The sequence below is a fragment of the Pseudopipra pipra genome, chromosome 3 (genome assembly GCF_036250125.1).
Source record: "Pseudopipra pipra isolate bDixPip1 chromosome 3, bDixPip1.hap1, whole genome shotgun sequence".
Classification (NCBI taxonomy): Eukaryota; Metazoa; Chordata; class Aves; order Passeriformes; family Pipridae; genus Pseudopipra; species Pseudopipra pipra.
In genome coordinates, this window is record NC_087551.1 from 41065495 (window position 1) to 41087519 (window position 22025).

Consider the following 22025-nt stretch of genomic DNA (forward strand, 5'->3'; position numbering starts at 1 on the left):
TATCCAACCTGGCTTTGAACGCTGCCAGTGTTGGGGCATCCACAACTTCCCTGGGCAACCTGTTCCAGTATCTCACCACCCTCATAGTAAAAAATTTTTTATAATATCTAACCTAATTTCCCTGTTCAATTTTGAACTGATAACTCCTTGTCCTACCACTATAGTTCTAGATGAAGAGTCTCTCTCCAGCTTCCCTGTAGGCCCCCTTCAGGTACTGGAAGGTTGCTATGGAGTCTCCACACAACCTTCTTCAGGCTGAATAACCCCGACTTTCTCAGCCTGTCTTTGTAGCAGAAGTGCTTCAGTCCTCTTATCAACTTCATGGCCCTCCTGTGGACTTGCTCCAACAGTTCCATGTCCTCCTTATGTTTGGGACAGCAGAACTGTATGCAGTACTCCAGGTGGGGTCTCATGAGAGCAGAGTTACAATAATGAACTCGCCCTAGAGCTTTTTACCTGTTACAAGTAAGAAATGTGCTCCAAGGTGCAGCAAACGCATCAATTAAAAGAGGAACTGTTTGTCTGATATCTTAGTGTAGACACCAAATGTAATAAGGGGGGGGTTAATACACACCCTGGGGGTTCTTACAAAGCTGAGAGAATTGAGTCACAAATGAAAAGGTCTGGCAGGTTTAACTAAGACACTGATAGACATCTGCATCCCAAAATGCTATATGCGTGTGGCCTCTGTATTTGTTTACACTTGGGTGTGAGGAGCAGTAAGAGAGCAGGGAAAAGGATTTATGTGTGGATGACTGTGGTACACAGGCTTCTGTCTGGGTGAAGTGATGACCTGCCACCGAGATGTACTGCTGCCTGCCTGGCCATAAGCACTAAAATGGTTACCCAAAAATCCTGGGCTACGAAAAGGATACATCCCATTTTGTACTTGCTTCAGCTAGAATGGATCTCTTCAGGTTCAGCACATTTTTGTCTGGCTTTCATTTTCAGTAATTTCCTGAGGAGGTAAAGGTTATTCATCATTTTCACAAAGATAATGAGTATCATTGACAGCCAAATGACATATGCAGATCAGCAGGTAGACTGCGCATCACGATTGATGGGTATTTCCATTAATTGAACAAAATATTTTTGATGTGTACATCTCATATGGCCACTATTCCTTGTATTAGTCAGGTGGTAGAAAACATGCATCCTCTTCAACTGTGGCCTTAAGGGAGTTGAAATCCGTACTGTCCATATGCCAGGAGAGTATCCTTGTAACCAGATTTACAGGCTTTTCCTATTAAGTCTGAGACACAGTAGAGCCACATATTCAAGCTGATTGGGCCAGACAGAGCACAGTTAAGATGTTAATGTAGAGGAAGGAAGACCTAATTTCTGCCCTCATTGACATTGTACAGTCAGTGGATATATTACATATAATCAATTCACTGGATATGTTAGATATAATCAATATACTTATGTTTACATAAAATTTGGGGAGTCATGAGAAGCAAAACTCAAGTGTTACTTCTGAGCAGACCAGGGATTATTCTTACCATAGTTTAGAACATCTGTACATTTTTTAACTGTTTCACTGGATGTGGCCAGAGGTCATTTCAGAAGGGAGATTGTAACTCCAAATTCTTGTTTGCTTGTTCTCTGCTTTCATCCATGATTCAATTCAGTTAATTTATCTTTGTCTTAAACATAATGACTTTTATTTCTCATTTAGCATGAGTAGTGTGGAACATGTTTCATCCTTAATATTTAATTAAAAAAACTGGACAACTCTGGCATGCCTTTTGTGGGGTTGCAGGGTCGAGAGGTAACAAGACAGCTTCCCTTGTCATCTAAAATGAAAACTGTATTTTCATAGTTTACATTCCAGTATTTTGTTTTGTGTTTTTTTAGAATCAATGAAATCGTAATATTAACTTACAGCTTCCTGTGGGGTTTGTCAGGCATCTTTAATCTAAAGAAAGAATCACTGCATATTTAATAGATTATTAACACAAGAACAACGCTTTATAACTGGCTACTTCACCCTTGCCCTGAACTTCCTGTGCAGAGCTTACTGTGATTGATTTTACAGGTAGGTTTTCTGTATAATATTAAACTATTTCAGTCTATTGGCTAGTCGCCCAGGCAGGCCATATTAAGAGACCCAGCCAATGTTGTTTTGTTCCACACAGAGTTTTACTAGGTTTTACAAATCAACCTTTCATTTTCAGAAATGCATGTGGAGAATTTTAAGGCTATCGCTACTGTTTGACAGAACCCTTGTGTTCTGGTATTGATGCCTTAAGACCCTTTTAGTTTCTTATTTTTCTAATTTTGTAAGCTTTATAAGTTTTATAAGAAGTGGAAGTAGATTTTAGAAGCTGCAGCCCTTATCCCTCACCCTTTAGCACCCTATAGTTTACACATTCCTCAACTCTCTTACCCCATTCCATGCTCCCCATATCAATCCTACCCCTGAATTCAGTAGAAATGTTTAGTCTTTTGTCAAGGCAAGGCCTACGCTGTTTAGAGAACACTCATATCTTGGCCTGAACAACAGAACACAGTCAGGAACTAGGTGACCGTGTACCCTTTGTGCTCTGAAGACGATGAAGTGGTCCCAAAAGCCCACAGACCCAATTCCCAGGGGGTGGACCAGGGCAAAAGCTACGGGATGGACAAAACTTGGATTGGTCGGGCAGTATTATAAAACGTAACATCTCAGGCACGGCCCGCAAGCGTCTTGTAATATCTATGCCTCGGCACAAATTAAACCCTTTCCTTATCTCACCCTCAATTAACTGCTTCGGAGTTTTTTTCCTTAGCACTTTTAGGCATCAGTATCATATTCTAAGAACTATTTCATCGTATTTTCAGATACAGGACTCTCAGAGTTATTTCACTGCGGGGCTGAGACCTTTGTCTTACAAACAAATGTGTGAATAAAGTAGTTGCAGGACCAGGGCTTTAATTAGTTAGCATTTCCCTTTGATTTCCATAGTAATTTCTACCATAAAATGTTCTCTTCTTCTGGATGCTCTGTCTAGGCCAAAGTCATTTAAAAGCACCAAAACCAGGAAGTAGATATGCCAATTGTGCTTTTGTAGTTTTGCTGTTAAGAGGACCTTATGTTTGCTAAATGAATTGGAATTTTTATGTATGTTTTATCAAAGATTTACTATTTAAGTTTGTTCCCTTTGATATCTTTATTCTATAATCCAGTGACTGCATAGAAGACGCAGGTTGTTCAAGAAGCACGAGCTGCAGGGTGCATGTTGTCTTCTCTGTACCTGTATGCTATGACCAGTAGTCTTTGGAGCCAGCCTGTGTGCTCTCCTGATCTTGACATTTTTGCATGCTTGGCTGGAGATGGTTAGCTGAAATTAGTAGAAATAGCACATACCCTAGCAGTATAGATAACTCTAAAAGAAAATAAGTAAATAGGTTTTACTCCTTCCAGGATGAGGAGAGAAAATCTCAGCTTTTCCTCTGCGGGTATGGGTAGATTAATTTGTAGTTATTTATTCCTGAGAGATTCTTAGCTCAAAATATTTTCCTGATCAACTATCTAGACTCTGGTTTTGCTAGGTGAGTGTCAGTAAAACTCCACTCATGATGAAATGAATTGTATGATTGGGCAAGGCCATGAAAGAAGTTATTTACAAAAAGACTCCTCCACGGGCAGGATCTGATTCTGGGTGACTGTGGAGACTTTCGGAGGAGCTGCCAATCATTGTTACAAACTGTTAGCTAAGCCTGGGGAAATTTGCATTTATTGTTGGATGTTCACTAAAAAAAAAACTTGGATAGAGTCCTAGACCTGTATGTTGAATGGGGTAAAATTAATTAACTGCAAGTTTCCAGACCAGTGACTAAGAAAAGAGGTCATTTATGATATTTATGGTATTCCCTAGAGTAGAAGCTGGAAGGAATGAGAGTGTAATCTACCATCTCTGACCTGCCTCAGTAGGCAGGAGTTTACATTTCAGCACTGCCTCAAAGAAGGCACAGTACCTTGTTACAATTTTAGTCCTTGGTTTATTTGATGTTAGGTTTTGGAGGCTTTTCCACTGATGGAAGAGAGAATGGTTAGGTTGAAACCCTTTTCTTTCTCTCCAATAGAACTTGTCTTTTTGATTCACAGTACCTCAAGTTTTTACAGCAGTTTGCTTACAACAGGATAGGGAAGTACAATTTTTTTAGAAATAAGATTTCATTTTAGAGAGTTCCTTATTTTGTCCTTGTTCTCACCTGCAGAGCATGTTCTGACTTACAGACAGTGAGTCTAGCTGTAGGCCACTGGCCATCTGATGATATTAGTGATGGTGTTTCTGAGTTGACTTTTGTTTTACCTCTGGAGTAATCATAGCATCAGCAGGTGTCTGAGAGTAAACACTGAGCATCTACAGCCTACCAGTCTTTAATCTTAAACTTCCCAGAGAGATAAACCATTAGCTACATGCAGGGCTTCCTCTAGATAAAAACTTGGGTACAGCCTCTATCAGAGGTTTACCTATAGAACTTTTTTTGTGTGAGTCGTGCAGTAGAAATCCTTTGTGTTCCACCAATAGTTGTGTTCCCCAAAACAGAAGAAATTCCAGAAAGTATTTCCTGAAAATATCCATAAGAAAGAAATGATATCAAATGTTGTAAATACCCTTTATATGGGGTATGTTTGTGAAATTGAATTTACTACTATAAACGGAGAGCCGTAGTCCTCTGTCTCTTCCAGCACAGCATTTTAAACCTTCTGGGCAATTGCAGCCAGAGATGAAAAAGTCAAAAAAATCTAATAAGTTGCAATACGTTCTTTCAAATGTACATAGCTGGATATAAGAGGAAGACCCTTTTAATGATCTGAGGGGAATTATGCAGCATAAACAGAGTACTAATTAGGGAGGAAAGAAGTCACATAGAGCTCAATCCACTGCATAAACCCATAGGAAACCAGGTTTCAATTTCATTTTTCAGTGAAACAGTTTGCTTGTTTGCTCTTTTAGTCTTCCACCTCATACTTCTTGAAAAAGAAAATAATGTCCTTGAAACTGCATGATATTTTGTATAGTACACTTATATTTTTAGTAGAAATAGCAAGGTGCATTCACTTGAAAAAAAAAAATCCAGCATGGTTTGTTATGGGATGATAAAAACAAATTTACTGTGTTAATCTGTTATTTTGACAGAGACACCTGAAAATTTCAAATTTCAGCTGAATTCTGCTGTATGTCAGATGTCAATGGAATAATCTGTAATTGAGAAAGAACATCATTGCAACAGAGAACAAATTTGATTGTATTGCTAAATTTTTCAGTTGCTGTTTTTCAAGGTGTAACAGTTTTGTCAAGCAAATGTCATTCTTGTGATTGTTGGTTTAAATAGGCAGGAACATAAGTGAATTTCTGTACTGCTTTGAGTGATAGTTGGCAGAGTGCTTGGCACAAGCTGCTATACTAAAACAAGTGCATTAGGCAGTAATTCAGCGCCTGGAGCACCTCCTGCACCTCCTTCTGCACTGACCTTGGTGTCTGCATTGTTGTTCTCATGTTCTCATTCCACTCTTCCCTGTCTGGAATTCTTCCTGTGCAATACCTTTCTGTTCTTAAATATGTTATCACAGAGGCGTTACTGTCACTCCTGATGGGTTCGGCCTTGGCCAGTGGCAGGAAGCCCATCTTGGAACCAGCTGGCATTGGCTTCAGTGGATAGGGGAAGCTTCTGGCAGGTTCTAACAGAAGCCACCCCTGTAGCTGCCCCCGCTACCAAAACCCAGCCACAGAAACTCAGTACAGTATGTCAATAGGTTGATTCTTGAAGGCAATGAGGAAAAGCAAATTATATGCCTCGCCCGTCAGCTTCAAGAATTTAATTTCTGAGTCCCATTTATTTTTCAAATTAGTTATTACTTTCAAAAGTTATTAAGTCTGAAGAAATGTAGAGACAGCATAACTACAAAATCTAATTTCCATAAAACAGGAAGTTTCCTATTTTTCCAGTCTTACTTACACTAGTGATAGCTTAAAATTATTTCAGTTAGATTTTATTATCCAATAAGATACTAATCAGCATAACTGAAGCTGTTGGAAAGCTACATAAACAAACCCCACAGTTTTCTTGTTCTTTTGTATATTGATTTTAGATTAAAGCTTTTCATCATTCAGGGTCAGCAGAGACCATTATGGACATCTACTCATATCTGTGTTATAACAGATGTCAGTACCCACTTATTCTGTGTGAACCCTAATGCACTGTTGTCATTTGAGGGTTTATCTTATGGAAAGCTATCCAAGTGGGATGCTAAGGAATCTACCAACACATTTCAATAATATATCCCAGTGGTCTGTTATCTTTATTTAAAATTTGCATGTCTCTTTCTGGTCAGATTTTTCTGGTTTACAACAGTGAATCTTGCTATGTCTTTGTCTATTTTAGAACCTGGATGCTGTTCTACTTATCTGATACTATGTGTACTCACATTTGTGTCAGTATCAAAGGAATGCCTGTACATTTCTCTTGTTACATCTTCCTCCTCACCCTAGTTGTTAGTTTAAGGGACATCCTGTACCCCTGCTCTTTTTATAAGAACAAACACATTTTCTCAAGAAATTCAGTCAATGGTAGTTACTTTTCTATTCCTTCTTTTTTCACCAAGAAAAGAAATAAAGGAAAGAAATTCTGTCTGCTAAATAAATTCCTCTTAGTGCCACCGTGTTTTTTGCCCTGCCACAATGAGGAAAGTCACAGAGAGTAAACAAACAGTCTCTCCTGTGCCTAAATCTATACAAACTCTGGCATGGCTGTCAATCATTTATTGCCTCATGTGAAAAACAAAACCCTATTTCAGCATTAGCAGTTAATGGTATTGACATTGCTAAATAGCCAATTCAGCTCAATATTACTGGGAAAAAAATACAATTTGAGCAATCAGATGGTTGAAATTAATTTTTTAAATTATAAAACCATCTTCATGGTTACCATTTGCTTTAGTTATCATTTTTTATCATGTGTTTTCTAGCCTAGCTGCATTTGTCATGTTACTGGTAATGTAGTTATGTTTAATTTCTCCTATAAACCCTTGTAAAGAGCTGTGTATAATTCTGTTTCTGTCATTATGAATTCTGATTCATCAGCTTAGATTGTTGTTCTGAAGTCTTGGTTGCTGGAAACAGTGGTTTGCCTCCTTGCCAGGAATTCAGGATTTGTTTTCTTCCCAGAAGAAAAGCTTGTTATTTACTTGTTCTTAATACGTGCTTTGTCTGCATGACTGATATTTGATATTTGGAGTCCATCTGTAGTTTAGGTGCTTTTCAAGTAAAAATCCTTTGTGAGTGAAGCAAGTGGATCAACACCAAGTGGGTAAATTTAGCAAAGTAGCACATTTAACATTTTAAAATATAATAAAGAATAGATCTCTGCCTTATGACCTTGTGCTAGAGGTTGGCCATCATTCTGAAAGCACTTGCCATTGTTAGTCGTTCATGGACCAGCAATGACATGGTCTGTTCCTAGGGGTGATGGAAGGCTCCTTCCTTCCAATTTAATTTGAAAATACCTACCTTTGCACTAGGAAGCATTTCCCCATTTAGTATTATTCCTATGCCATGGAGGGGAAAATCTGTGTTAACTTGGAGTTAAGTGTTGGAAAATATATTTGGGAAAGTAACATCTAAAGCTCACCTGAGCAACCTGGTGTCAAAAGGAGAGCTGACTGCTCTGACTTGTTAAGTTAATGGAAGATTATGTGACAAAAGTACTTTCTTAATTGGAGAGACCTTGAAAGGAAGAAAAGATGGAGGTGGGGGAAACAGTTATGGCTCATTAAGATGCTCTCTTTTCCCTCAGTCATAAGCCTCTTGACCAAGACTCTTCATTGAAAACATCAGTGGTTACATTATTTATTTGGATTGTGCTGTAGACTAGTGTTGTGCTGAAAGAATAGCAAGAACCATTCTGCCTGTGCTCTTGTCCTTAGTTTCTAACCTGAGAGCAGGGCCTTTATAAGTAGGTTAGTTGGTTGATTGGTTAGTTGGAAGGATATAACCCTGGATTGCCTTGACCCAAGGCCAGAAAAGCTTTGTTGTGGCTTTGCTTCCTTCTTGTTATATGAAAATAGAACACTTCCCTCTGTTGGAGATTGAGCAAAAGGAGCTCAGACTGGATTTGAGCTTTTTGTCTCCTACGTATTCTACCATGAAGTTGGTTGCCATGTGACAAAGTGCAGTCTCTGCTTTATGCATTAAGAGGGCCCTGGCCTCAGCCCATATCCACTCCCGCAAAGCCTCACTGCAATCTGACAAGTGCAAATTTACCCCAGCCTTAATTACAATGTTGCAGTCCATATAATTTTCGTATTATCTTTCTTCTGTTGCAGAAGTCCTGAGTTTGCTCCTGTTATCTCTGTGGGCAGTCCTGTTCTTTACCATCTTTAGGGAAAAAACAACAACTGTAAGTAAAGATAATGGGACTAAGTCAGAAACAGACTGAATTAAAGAGAGTAGTTGAACCTAGTGAGAACTAACCTAATTCATTTAAAACATAAATGCTATTCTATAAATGCTTTTTGTTCATGTTATTTGATTTGAAATCCTTCTTGTTTTACACTGAGTACAACTAAAAAGCTAGCAATTACCATCTACTTTATGTAATGTAGCTATTTAAGTTTTTGAAACAACCCTGTCAGGCCCAGCTGATTGGTTGATAATGTTTTAGAGAGCAGCCTATATGAATTTACATTGAGAGAAACTGAGAGCCAAAAGGTACAGTGGGGATTTAAAAGCAAAAGTTTGATGACTGATACCATGATACATTTTAGAAGTTTCTCTGTTAATCTCACCATCCTGACCAGAACATGATTTTGACTATTTATGTTCTGTTTCTTCAAATTCCCCAGTATGTTTTGTATTTGACTGTTGTAGCACTTGGCTTTGCCTGTCCTAATCCATTTTGGTTGTGATGTAGCAATTCACATAGCACAACATTTTCCTCCAGAGGTGTAAACAGCTTTTCACTGTGTAAGCTGGCAGAAAGGAGGACAGTTATTCCCATGTTATGCACATAGTCCATAAATGAATCCTTCTGGATGAAAGATGCTCCGTAAGTGTAAGATCATTATCGCTACTGTTATAAAACCGGAATGCTGCTTGGAGAGTCTTAAATATACTTCTGACACCCTTTCCTTGCTGGTAGTGCTAGTTCTACAGTGCTTTTCCTGCTTTTGTTTAATCCTAATGTTTTGGGGTTTTATTTAAGGAGAATAAACAGAATCCTGGCTCTAACAACTAACCATTTTTTTAGCACAAACTGGTCCCAATGCCTTTTCCAGTAGGTGCTATTAGCTGCTTTAAAACCTATATCAATTGAAGCTGCATACAAAGAATATATCACTGTTTAAAGTAATATACGTCTTAAGTTTGACATATAATTCCTCCAGGGATGGAATTACATTTAGGAATCATGCCTAGTGAACAGTGATACTAAATGTCCCCTGAGAATACCAGTTACTGATGTCTTAAATTATCATGATCAATGGTAAGCCAAGTTCTGGCATATAGCTAAACTCTGTGGGAAGGGTTAGTACTGCACAGGCACTGACACACACATACATATATATCCTGCATGTTGTCCTCCTATAACTTGTTGTCTCTTGGCTCCTGGCTCCTATTGCCCTGTTCTGCGTTTTTTAACTTTTATTCTTGGGGTTTTTTGTTGTTGTTTTTGTTCTTTCCTCCCTTATAAATAAAACTGCTGGAAACTCATTCCTTCCCAGCAACCATAATCAAACCAAAGGATGGGCTTTACCTTAAACTCGAGCCACTTGCCTCAAGGACTGGAAACTCTGGGCGATTGCAGTTACATCCCATCAGCATGAGAGACAGCAGGCTTGCTGCCCCTGTGCTTGCAAGTCTGAGCCCCCCTTTGCTCCAAATAGGCTGATATAGTTGCTGGCCTAGGAAGGGAAAGGGCTCTTTAAACCAGAAGTGTGCTTTCTCCCCTTCTCACTTGTACTGACTCAGAACTTGTTGTTTCAGCAGGACTCACTGATCTCAACAAATGAAATGGTCTTAAGGTCTATTCCTGCTATGTCATCCATGATTTCTGCTTCCACTGTTTTCTTCCAAAGTTTTGTGCAGAACTCTAGCTAGAGGCAAAACCCGGTGGTCGGATAATTGTGAATATTTAGGGCTTAACACTGTATGTTCTTAGTGCTTTTCTTTCAAGTGCTATTCATTATACAATCCTTTGTACTTTACAGTGCTTTCCTTTGAAGTTCTAGATGTAATTTACACATATTAATGTAACTGGGGTGAACCTGCTCTGGTGGAATAGGTAGAAAGTTGCTACTACAGTTTTGCAGATAGTAACAGAATAGCTTAGTTGCACAGCCTGGGACATGAACTAGCTTTTAGTCACATGCTTTTTACTGTAGGGCTAATAGCAGTGTCTCTATGGTCTCTTAGGAAAGAGATGTCACATTTAACTTGGCTACTGCCTTTATCTTGTGTAGTCTCAATTGCAAATAGCACAATTTAGTGTCTTCAATGGTCTTATGATGTTTTATTGTAATTATCACAGTTCTCAGGTTTCTCCATTGCTATGTAGTTCTTAAGTAGACTTTTTCTACTGTGTATTTCATACCCCAAGAAGGGACTGAGTGTCCAAAAGCTTATTCAGGTTTTTCAAAAAGCTGTACCCGTTGGTCTAATAAAATAAGTTACATTGACCTAGAAGCTTTGTCTTGTCCTTAGCTGTAGAATTCTTTATGTATTTTGACTTCCCTGAATGCTGAACAGGGAGTTTCAAACTGGGCCATAAAGTTTCTATTAAATGCACAATGATGAAAGACATGTTAGTAGTCAGAATCTGGCAGCTAGTTTTAAGCTTCAGACTTAAGTTTTTGTGAGAGAACAAGGGCAGTTTTTCTGGTGACAAAGAGAATATCTTTTTATCCAGTCTACTCTCCAGTTACAGTAATTTTGGACCTTTCACAAGTAGCAAATTTGAGGGCGGGGGGGGAAGAAAGATAAGAAAAACAAAATATAAAGCAAATAGTGTTCTTGTTCCTGCAGTCTATAAGCTGGTGATAGATGAACCTTCAGGGAGTTAAAATTCAGTCCAAATGAGCATTCAGATTGTTATCAGATGAAGCAGTCAAATCTAGGGAGATGCTACATAGGTTTACTATCTATGCTGTTAAAATTAAATAGCATGAGAATAAATTTCTTCGTTGCATCTCACCATTTATTTTATCAGAACAGAAACTGGAAGTAAAGCATCTGAACCTGGGGGGTTTCTTTAACACACTGGGCTGCATTTCAGTTTAGAGAGACAAAGAAAGGACAGAGATTTCCTGTTTATTCAAGTTATTTTGTCCTTTCCCACTAAATATGTTAGCTTGAACAAAAATCCAGAGTTTAAATACCTGACTGTACAAATATATATGTGCTTCTGTCAAATATACATTACTTATAAACACATCTATGTTATAAATGAATGCTCAGGGACACAATAACAAGGATTTCCAGTATACTCTTATTTCCACTTGTGCATAAAGATCAGACAAATGTTAACATTGCAACCACTCTGCATCTATTTGCGGAATATGAATTATTTCTTCTCACTTCAATGTGACATTGTAATTAATTCACATTGGAGAATAACATTCCATTTTTAATTTAACTTGTTCCATTTAATTCTGTGTCCTTGTTAGAATGTAGCTTAAACAATGACCACATCTTATGAAAATATACAAGAAGAAAATAACATCTGCTGCACTATATTGGCAAACACCAGGAGTTAATGAATGGTTGTCGGTATCAAAACAGATGTCTGTTTACAGTTTAAAAAATATTCTTTACCAGTGAATTCCTAAATTAATTTAACTCTTTTTTGCAGTGTGTGTCTTGGGTTGCTTTGCTTTGGTGAGGCATGATGGAAATGTTGGTAGATTGAAAGGTTTCTGTTCCCCCTAAGAAGTCTGACTAATGTGACATCCTAGTTGGCTTGTGAAATCCATCAGAACAGTTTGATTTGATGAGGATTATCTTGTCAGTAGGAGAAAACTTTCTTAATATGCTGAATATAATTATCTGCATAGGAGTATTACAGTTCAGAATGCTGGAAGGCTTTGCTTGAAGTGGGAAAGGAATGTTTAAAGGAAAGAACACAGTCATATCATACAATCAAGTGAAATAAAATGGAAATAACTTCAGTGCTCTCCACTCCATACATGATATTCTTAGCAGTTCTCAGCCTATAGATCTTGGATCTTCTTAGATTTATCCCACTTCCCAGTGTTAACAATGTAGACACCAATCCTCAAGACAATGAACAGACTTCACACAAGGTCCATAGGCCACTCTTCCATTTGTATCTCCTCACTGAAGACACATTAAATTCAGTTCCTTATTTCTCTTGGGATAACAAGTTCCTTTAAACCTCTATTGGTTGTCCGGGCCAATAGTACAAAAGTTAATTTTCTAATTAAGAGTTTTATTTTTCCAGCTGAGACATTTAGTGTACAGTCTGAGGTTCACAGGTCAGGACTGAGCCAGCAGTGCATATTCTAAATTATTTCCTTGAATGTATAGAATTTTTTAACCTTGTAACAGTGCCGCTAGGCAGTCAAGTTTCATAGCTGTAGGTGCACTTGCATGCAGATGTGGGCATTAGACAATATATTTTGACCACTTTTTTCCATAATGGTGTCACTAATACTTGAATAACCTCATCATGATGTTATTCTCTTTCCTTGACACTTTATCTCCAAAGCAAACAGCATTTAAAAAGATTAACTGATTTTTGAGGATGAGTCAACAAATTACATGTTGTGTTTTATCTTTATCATAAACAGAAAATTACTGCTACAGTGTGTCAGTAATTCACAATAACATATAAATTGGGCTGAATCCATAACAGATCACAGAGTAGTGAACAATGCTCATTATTAAATTTAGCTTTATGAGCATCAAGAATAATTAAAAAGGAATCTGTAGGTGTTACTGAGCCTTTTGCTGTTTTGCCAGAATAATCCCTACAGTATTGCACATACTTAAACAATTTAAAGACGTTATGAATAGCTCAATGCCACTTAAACTAAACTGTCTTTTGCCCCTTGCACTGTTAAAACTTGCTGGATTGCTGTAGTTTCCTTACTGAAAAGTGCAATCTTTAATTTTGTGCCCAAAGTTTTAGATGTATCTTCCTGTGAGTTGTAGATATTGACTTCTTATCCTAAAGAATTCTCAGTAAGATGCTGAACCCAAAAACATGTAGTAAAACCCATGGGAGGAAATTTTTCCAAATGATTTTCTGTCTCCACAAGTAACTTTTTCTGAACTAGTTACCACTTCAAAACTATGGATTTGGAGTGGGTTTTTTTGATCCTCTTATCTTAGTTTCTAGCAAGTGTGATGCACTGATTATCTTGTAAAAGCCACTGAACTCTGACTTATTATTCCTTTGATGCTTCTTGTGTTCAATTGCTTCTCCCACTACATCTCCCAGCCAACAGCAGGAGCAAGGAGAGGAGAGGGTACAAGCAGAAAGAGCTTCCTGTGCTTAGAAATTAACAAGGCCATGAATTATAATTTATTCCACAATTACAGTTTACGGTGAACTGGATGTTTATGGAATCCCAGAATAATTATGGTGTGTGAAAAGTTGGTTTCCTTAGTTTCTCCTTTCACACAGAATCAACTTAAAAATTTCTTCCTTCTCTTATGCCTGGTAATAGCCTGTGCATTTTATGGCATCACTAAAGCCAACTTTTTGTAATAATCACTATATTTCATTCTACTCCTCCAGTCTTCTTCATGTGTCATGGGACATAGTTTGAGAGAGAACTGGTGGCAAGATACACTTAAAATAATGGCAGATGGACAATAAATTCTATACATTTGTTTGTATTTTCCTATCATAAAAATACAGACCAACTTGGACTTTCCTGTGGAACTTTCTTGCCAAAAGGATTTGCTAAATGTATGTTAAAACAAACAAATAAAACCCAACCACAACAAAAGCACAACAGAAATAGTAATATTTATTTGTATAAGCTCATGTGATTTTGAGAAGTCTGTACCTATAGAAGAGCTATTTCAGGGTATAGTCCATAATAAAGATGATAGTGATTTTTCTCCCCTTGCCTCTTTCCTAGATATCTTGTAGTCCTAGTAAATACCAGAGAAAGCATAGCTCCAAAACTTAAAGTCTTTATAATTAAAATTGTCTAGGAATTTTGTATCCTTATCGCAGCTTGTAACCACAAAATACCGCTTTTGGCAGTGTCCTCAGCCAAAGGAAGAACTGTGAGGCTTGAGTTTAAAAATATATAACTGAAATGAGCTATGAGGGTGAATGGAGGAATAACCTTTTGTGCTGTGTTTGATAGCTTAGTGGAACTGTGGCATGTCTGTGTCAATAGAAACAATGATTTCCTTTACGCTGCTGGCCATCTTTTGTACAGGAAAGGTACCAGTCTTGCTTGCAGTTTTTTGAGATTAAGAAAGTACTAATGCCTCATCTAGAGAATTAGATAGCAGGGGCTGCATCTTGAGAAAGAAAGCTTGAGAAATAACAGGGGAGGGCCAGGGGTTGAGGGGTAATTGGTTGAACACCTACTTTTACGCTGAGGCTGAGTAGCTAGCATGGTCCTTGGCAGTGTGGCAGAAGGAATCCAAAGCAGGGATGGAGAAGCACATTCCACCATTATACAGCATTAGTACGCCTGTTACTGAGCTCTATTATCCTGTGCTGGTGTTAATGCACTTAGGAAGGAAGAGAACAGTGGTGTAGAAAACTCATTAAGTCTCCCAGAATAAAAGGTAAGCTCTCAAATTCACACATTGAGGTGACTTGAGGTGACATATCAATCTTAATACATACAGGAAGATTTGTAGGAGGGCAGTTTTAATGAGCTGTAATAGGGGAATTGGACCAACTCATATTAGAAATAGAGTGCCAGATTTTCTAATAGGATGGTAATTAGCTCCTGGGTCGTAGCAGTCATGATGGATTTTCCATCACTTCCAAGACCTTAAATCTGATTGTGCACTTCTCCATACAATTAGTTTTGACTGCAGCTTATTAAAGTGACTTGGGAATTGTTGTGTGAGGGTGTCTACTCTGGTTAGATGAGTGTTTTCTGTTTTAAACTTACTTGTAGTTGATGTACAGTTCTAGTCTGCAGAAAGTTCCAAGGTTCAATTTTACTGAAAGTACAAACCACCTTTAAAACTGCAGATCACAGGAACTTGTGGAACAGAAACATTTCTCCCTCATTGTGGTTTGTCTCTCAGGCAGCACTACTTTTTTAGAGTCATCTCTCCTCATCCTGATCACTTGTGTCCTCACTGGATCTCCAGTGAGACCTGGCAGATGACCAGGTTCTTGCTACTATTTTTCAGCAACGCTTGGCCACATGAGAGTGATTCCCTGGACTGTTCTTAGCCCTTGTGGGCTGTAAATTCCACTGAATGCTGCTATGCTACTTATAATGTAACAGACTGGGAGATCAAATCCAAACCTCTTAAACTGTGCAGCTGTGGAAGTTGTGGAAGAATTCAATGCTGCTAATTCAGGAGAGGTTGTTCAGCTCTTCTGTACTATTCAGAGATTGCTCTGACTCTTCTCGTTTTTAAGATCTTCCATAGCTGTAGATTCCAGTCCATTTCTGTTCAGTGTAGAATTCTAATACTTTCAAAGCTGGCTATAACAAACTGCAGGCAAATGCTGCAGTTACTTCAGCACATGTAACTCGCAGTGGTGAGGGAAAGTAACCCCTTTCATCCCAAAGAGATGGATGTCTGTGGGACACATTCTGCTCTATGATACCTTTGTTACTTGCACGGGATTGTAATGGTGTGAGGGGATAATATATCCTATGGTATTTCTCCCACAGATAGGTTTTAATTTGATAGGAGTGACCTATGTCACATCTCAGCAGTGCAAGAGGGAGCTCCAGGAAAATAAAAATCCTGCTCAATTTTTCAAGAGGGACTGTGTCTTATAGGACTACTGTTTTTCTCCCCCTCCTCCCTTCTTCCCTTCCCCCCCTACCCTCTGCCTGTTTTGACTTGTACTCTCTGCACCTCTGCTTCACTTCTGCCTGCTGTGCTGAAGAGATGCCACCCACAAGAAAATGCCCCATCAGTTATAACTGGGCACAGAAGAGGCTCTGGTAGGATCAGTCTGAACCTGACCTTGGCTGAACTGGTCATCTAAAGATACCAAAGCATACATTATTGTAGCAACTCTAGTTGCATCTGTTCCATCTCACAGAAAAAATACCCGTGAGGAGAATGATTTTATTACCTATAATTTTATTAACCACTTTACTCCCTGTCAGAGTAATCTCTCCTACTTTTATGAATGACTAAAGTAGCATAAATATTTCAATATTGTGGTTTCTGGACTAACTTGCTGGTGGTTCATCACAGCAAGGTTTTTGTTTGTTTGGGTTGTAAAACCAGTGTTTTTTCAGTCAGTTTCGTTTGGAGGAAATTGTTTCTGGTAAGGTCTGCAACACAGGGAAATGCATTAATTCTCAAAGCTGCGTGAAGTAGCTTCCCCAGGCTGCCCAGAATCACAAAAGAGAGTGGTGCAATAAAAGAGGTCACTTTTTCCCCTTTGAACATTTGGAATGAGGGGGTTCAGGAAAAGGGTCTCAGAAACTCTTCCCTTTTTCTTTAATACAGTCCTGTTCAGTGTTGTGTTCAGTTCACATTTTAATCATGTTTCAAGACTGAAGTGATCATGCAGACCCTGAGATTAGCTCAGTTGGTTAGAGCATGGTACTAATAATGCCAAGGTTGCAGGTTTGATCCCCATATGGACCATTTGCTTAAGAGTTGGACTCAATGATCCCTGTGGCTCCCTTCCAACTGAGATTATTCTGTCCTTCTCTGATGCAGGAGAGGAGGAAATCATCCATTCAGCTTCATGGGTGTACTGACATAAGTTGTAATTTCTGAGTTACTTACATCTCTTGCTTACCAGTGGTCCCAGCTGCAGTCAAAGGATGATGTCTCCTTTGGTGGATAGTCTTGCTCTTCTCTCCCCACTGTGCAATCACAGGCTGAGCACGTCTGAGAACTGAGCAGCTCTCAGAGAATACATCTCTCCAATTGCAATTGAGTATGGCATGGACCTGATTTGGTATTATCTTTTCTCTTTTTTCATGTGCAGATTATAGTTCTGGAGGGGAAAAACAGCACAGTCTTTGTATTGTACAAGGCTCTAAGTTGCAGGAAGGTATCTTGCAGTGCTGACATGCTTGCACTGCACTTGGATACAGAGCATGTAAGGCCTCTGCTCTCTCTTCAGCATCTCTGCCCACTGCTCCCAGTGTGAGTTGTCAACATGTGCCCTGACTACCTTGAGAGGTCTAATTTTGTTATAAAAAACAGAGCAACAGTATTGCTTGCGACCTGTCAGGACTCATAAACCAAAATGTTAGCTCTTCAGAACTCCTCCTCCCCCGTTCTTTTAAGCGTTTAATAGCTAAACAGTCAGTCACCAGCCTTTCACTGGTGTTCTTCAAAGGCAAGGCCAACACCACAGAGCACTGCACACAGCTGGCTCTGCTTGGCTGTGAGTTCATTCCCATTAATAGAAACTGACTGTCCTCAAACCAGTAGGTGTTATCAACAGAGTCAAAATATTCTATGCTTTTTCTTATGAGGTGAGGATGTGAAACAAAAAAAGACTTGTTATCTTCCCTATTCTGGTACAGAGGATTTACATTTACCTGTTCTCACTGTCCTGAGTCTGTGAAGGAGTGGCTTTTTATCTGGCTTTTCTAGCTCTGTGGACAAAAAGTCCTTGCTTATACATACAGCTGTCAGAAAGTTCCTACAGTACTTTCTGAGTTTTCCACAATTCTGGAGTCACTGTCATGCAGTATGTATTGATTTACTGTATTGTACTATAGAGACCTTCCGCCAATTCATTTAATACCGACCATTTAGGATTCAATTTTTGTTGCACTATCAAGCTTTTGAAGAACAGGATGATGTAGATTGCTAAGAAATATTTCCTGCCCCTTCAGCCAGGGAAGGAACTGTTTAAGTGAAATCAAAGATGGGTGCCTGTAAATAGCAAAGAAAATGTCAGACAAATTACAGAAAGTGCGAGTCCTGCAGTTAATCGAGAAATAACAATTCAATCCTGCTGTAAGTCTGGTGGTTTGGGGGTGGAGGTGGATGTGGGTGTTTTGTTTTTTGACTCCATGAGGTTGCCAGTTCTGACTCCTTGGTATCTCACAGCAACCACAAAACACAACCATAAATCCCACAAATGGCGTGACTGTAGGAAAATCTACAGAGAGTTTTCTCATCTGGGAACACAAGTGCTGTGTCATGCTGTTTTCTTGGAGTGTATTTTGAAAATATTTCTGGTGTTGGATTTTTTTTACATCTCAGTACAGTGTGAAGGAGTACAAGTGCATCTTCTACTTCTTAATGAAGCTGCAAAAATAGACACAACTGTCTTGTCTTCCGACAGCATTTTTTTAAGTCAAGCAGGTTTCTGGAATCATGCCCATCTGCCCAGTGAACACCTTTTGAGATGGACCAATAGGTTCAGACAGATTAGCAGGAGGGTGATCTTACAAGCTTCAGGAGGAAGCCAAAGAAGAGGGGAGAGAGAGCCCTTATTAGTGTCTCCACAAGAAAAATAAAAACTGTTACAGATTTGTGCCATTTTAGACACCAGAGAGCACACAGGAGAAAAACAGTATGATGGCAAAAGATTATATAAGCAGCTCTCCCATCCTATTAAATATCAGCAAATCCAACCACAAAAAACCAGCTCACAGTAAAATAGGTTTGAGTAGCTTTGCTGCCCATAGAACTTCTTGTTTATATTGAGACAATTGTAGTAATTCCCACTAATGGAGGTTCTGAGAATGAAGAAAAGCAGTTCTGTTCATTTTGGGACTACAAGACACATCTGATGTTTTGATTTTTCATCTCACATATTTAGAGGATGTGGATTGCTCCTTTCTTTCTCTGCTCTGTTTGGACCATTGAATTTTCTATATTGGGACCCCTCGTTAACAAGGATTTGCCACCTTTACCAACTGGTGAGCTCAACAGGACAGCAGGGAACTGTGAAGCACCGCCCAATACTATGTACTAAAATATTTGCCTACAAGGAGTCTGACTGACCAGATATTTGTTATTTAATATTTAGTATTTAATACAAATATGAATATTTACTTTAAATTCTTGTACACGCATTTATGTAAAGCAGTAATGCAACTGTGGAATGACACATGTGGGAGAAGAAGGAACTTTGTATGGTACTTTGAACTCAGATGGCACAGACCCTCCCAAAGGTTCCCAGGGAATGGCATAGGGTGAGGTGAAGGGGAGAGCACGGATGGGAGATAAAAGCATAACCTAGTGCCCTCCCTTACTGCTGGTTCTACTGGAAAGTTTTCTCCACGGTTGTGTCCAGGCTTCAAGCACAGATCAGGAGACACATCAAGAGTGCTTATGTGGAAGCCCCCCTTTTGGGTCCTCAGTGGCACTTGACAATCCAGTGACCATAAACTGAGGTCTGGTTTCAAAGGGAGCTCCTTGGATTTGTTTCTTGTGACTGAACTGCAATTGCAGCAGTTAAGACTTTGCCCTTGTTGGAGCACTAAGAATGTCTCACTTTCCCATTTACCTTCCTTGTGGCCATTAATATTGAAATTGCCTGACCTCCATTCCCTCAGTCATCACACACTTGGTGGTCTTCTTCCCTTACCCAGTGGCCTGTTTGGTTTTGTTTGTCAGCCTCTATGTCAAATTTTGTTTAAACTGTCCAAGGCATTGCAAAGATATGTAGAGGACATACATAGGATACACATATAAAGCCTGACTCAAAATGTAAACTAGATGGCTCTGGAAACTGGCAGTGGATAGTTCAAATTTCCCATGTGTCAACAGTTAAAAAATAAAGAATAAAGATAGGGAAATAGCCATAAAACATTTCTACAGAAAATTGTGGTTTAGAGAGCAGCAGTACTCTCAGCACACAGCAGTTGAGACCAATATGATTTTATGCCCTGTTTTCCTTCTTGCTGTTTGATGCATTATTTCTCTGGGCCAGCCCCATATTAGTATTTCAGCTTGTAGTTTCAGCACGATGGAGTTCCTCCCAGATATGCTGCTCACCAGAGCAGGCTGTGTGGTATTGTACAGTGTTTGTCTTCCTTGTTTTTAACTACCTTCATTATATCCCTGCTCTGGATTTTTTCTGCAGCAGTTTCAAATTGCCACAAGCATAATTCAAGGGTATTTAAATAATGCATATAGGATGTGGCTTCTTGGAAGAAGTGATGTGGGCTTTCAGTTTCTGAAGGGGGACATTATAAAAAGCTCAGAACAGTGGAAGGACAATAGGTGTGGTTTTGATTCCAATTTACTATCCAAATAGTGCCATTTAGTCCTAGGTGGGAAGCAATTTGAAAGCATTTGTTCAAATGTCCAATCTACCAGCAGTTTCTCCTTAGCCTGGCACCCTCGTAGACAATTTCTTCATTCAGTCTCTCTGCTTAAAAATAGAAGCACTTCTCAGGGTTTCTGCCATTAACCAGGGATGTGGAGGCTGCTCACTTTGTACCTGTTGAGTAGAAATGGACTGTCAGCTTCCTTAAACTATCACGAAAGTCACTTCTTTTTTAATGGAAAGAAAATACGTCAGTGAACTTTTTAGTTTGATTTCTCATCAAAACCAATGGCATGTTTGGTATCTATAGAGATTTTTTGGTGACAATCCAGCAAATCAGAATTTTGTACGAAGAACATTACTAATAATACATTCCCTGATTAGCCTAACTTTAAAGAAGAAAAATATGAATACTTTTTCTCTAAGAGCTGGCACAGGAAATAGTATTTTCTGATTGTGCATCTGAGAAAAACAAGCTTAGATATTACCTAAACCATTCTTTTTGCGGGTTATAGTTTTCTGGAAATATGCTTACTTTATTATCTCTAGTTCTGGCCTGCCAGTCTAGCAAACTGTAAACCACTGCTCTGCTGACTGTCAGCTCTATTGCAAATATAATCCTGGATTTGTGGGAGCCCTTACAAAAGTTTATTTGCAGTTGAACTCCAAAGGTTCAACTTGAAGCATTTTGTATTAAAAATCACTTTGTTTCTTAGTATCATACTGAAATACAGCTGTGTATTTATTTTCTTTCAACTTAACTTTGATATAGGAATACTATTTCCAAATGCCTCCCATTCATACTTTTTTCTGTTAGTTGTTTTTGGGTTTTCTGGATGTGAGTGCTGTACTTTGGGCTGGGTGGGCCAAATGGTTCCTTCAGGCTAGTAAGTTCCATTACTTCACACACACACATTTCTAATCACCTTGAAAAGACAATAAATATCAGCTCACAAATTAATTATTTGCATCTGCCTGCTAATATTACAGTCAGTATGGAAGAAGCCACCTGTGGGATATTTTTATTCTTTTCTTGTACGTGACAAATATGGATAGATAATCCAAGATGCTTCAAAGAACTGGTCAGGGAATTGCTTATTTTCCTCATGAAAAATTTTGATAAATGAAAGTGCTTGATTTTTATGAAAATCAAACAACCCTAAAAGGTCACAAGTCCCAAAACTATTGAAGGGATTTTCTTTGAGGTGAAAAACAGGTCTTTTAATTAAAAGTTTTGTATTTTTACTTTTTACCAATACAGTTTCTTTAATTATTTTTTATGGTTTTGTTTTTATGGCAAGTTCCAGCAACTTCAGTTTCTGATTTCCTTTATTTGAAAAAAATGTATCCACATATATTGAAATTTGTTTATTGAGGTATGTTTTATAAGATTATAGTACTGAAGCCTTTTTAACATTAACTGAAGCATTTTTTAAACATTGTTTAAAGATCTGAAGGCAATTTGACCAAGTCATGCAAGTAAAATACCCTGTACTTTGTCAGAAACTAAATGTGGATTCTTTTAGACCAGTATGAAAATGTTTTGGAAGTGTATGTTGTACTGTTGTACTTGAGTATTTCTAGGCAGCTAAAATAGATACTATCCAGTTTGCTGAGTGAAAATTTCCAAAACAGTACAACAAATTGGA

The 22025-nt window shown here is 38.6% G+C and overlaps 1 long non-coding RNA gene across 1 annotated transcript in view; it reads left to right on the top strand.

Annotated features, from left to right (window-relative positions):
* The first annotated feature begins 1087 nt into the window (after window positions 1-1087).
* Window positions 1088-22025, top strand: part of LOC135411363 (uncharacterized) — a 34361-nt gene continuing 13423 nt past the window's right edge. The window contains exons 1-2 of the long non-coding RNA XR_010429112.1: window positions 1088-2038; window positions 8315-8388. This is a non-coding gene — a long non-coding RNA (uncharacterized LOC135411363). The remainder of the gene's footprint in view (window positions 2039-8314; window positions 8389-22025) is intronic.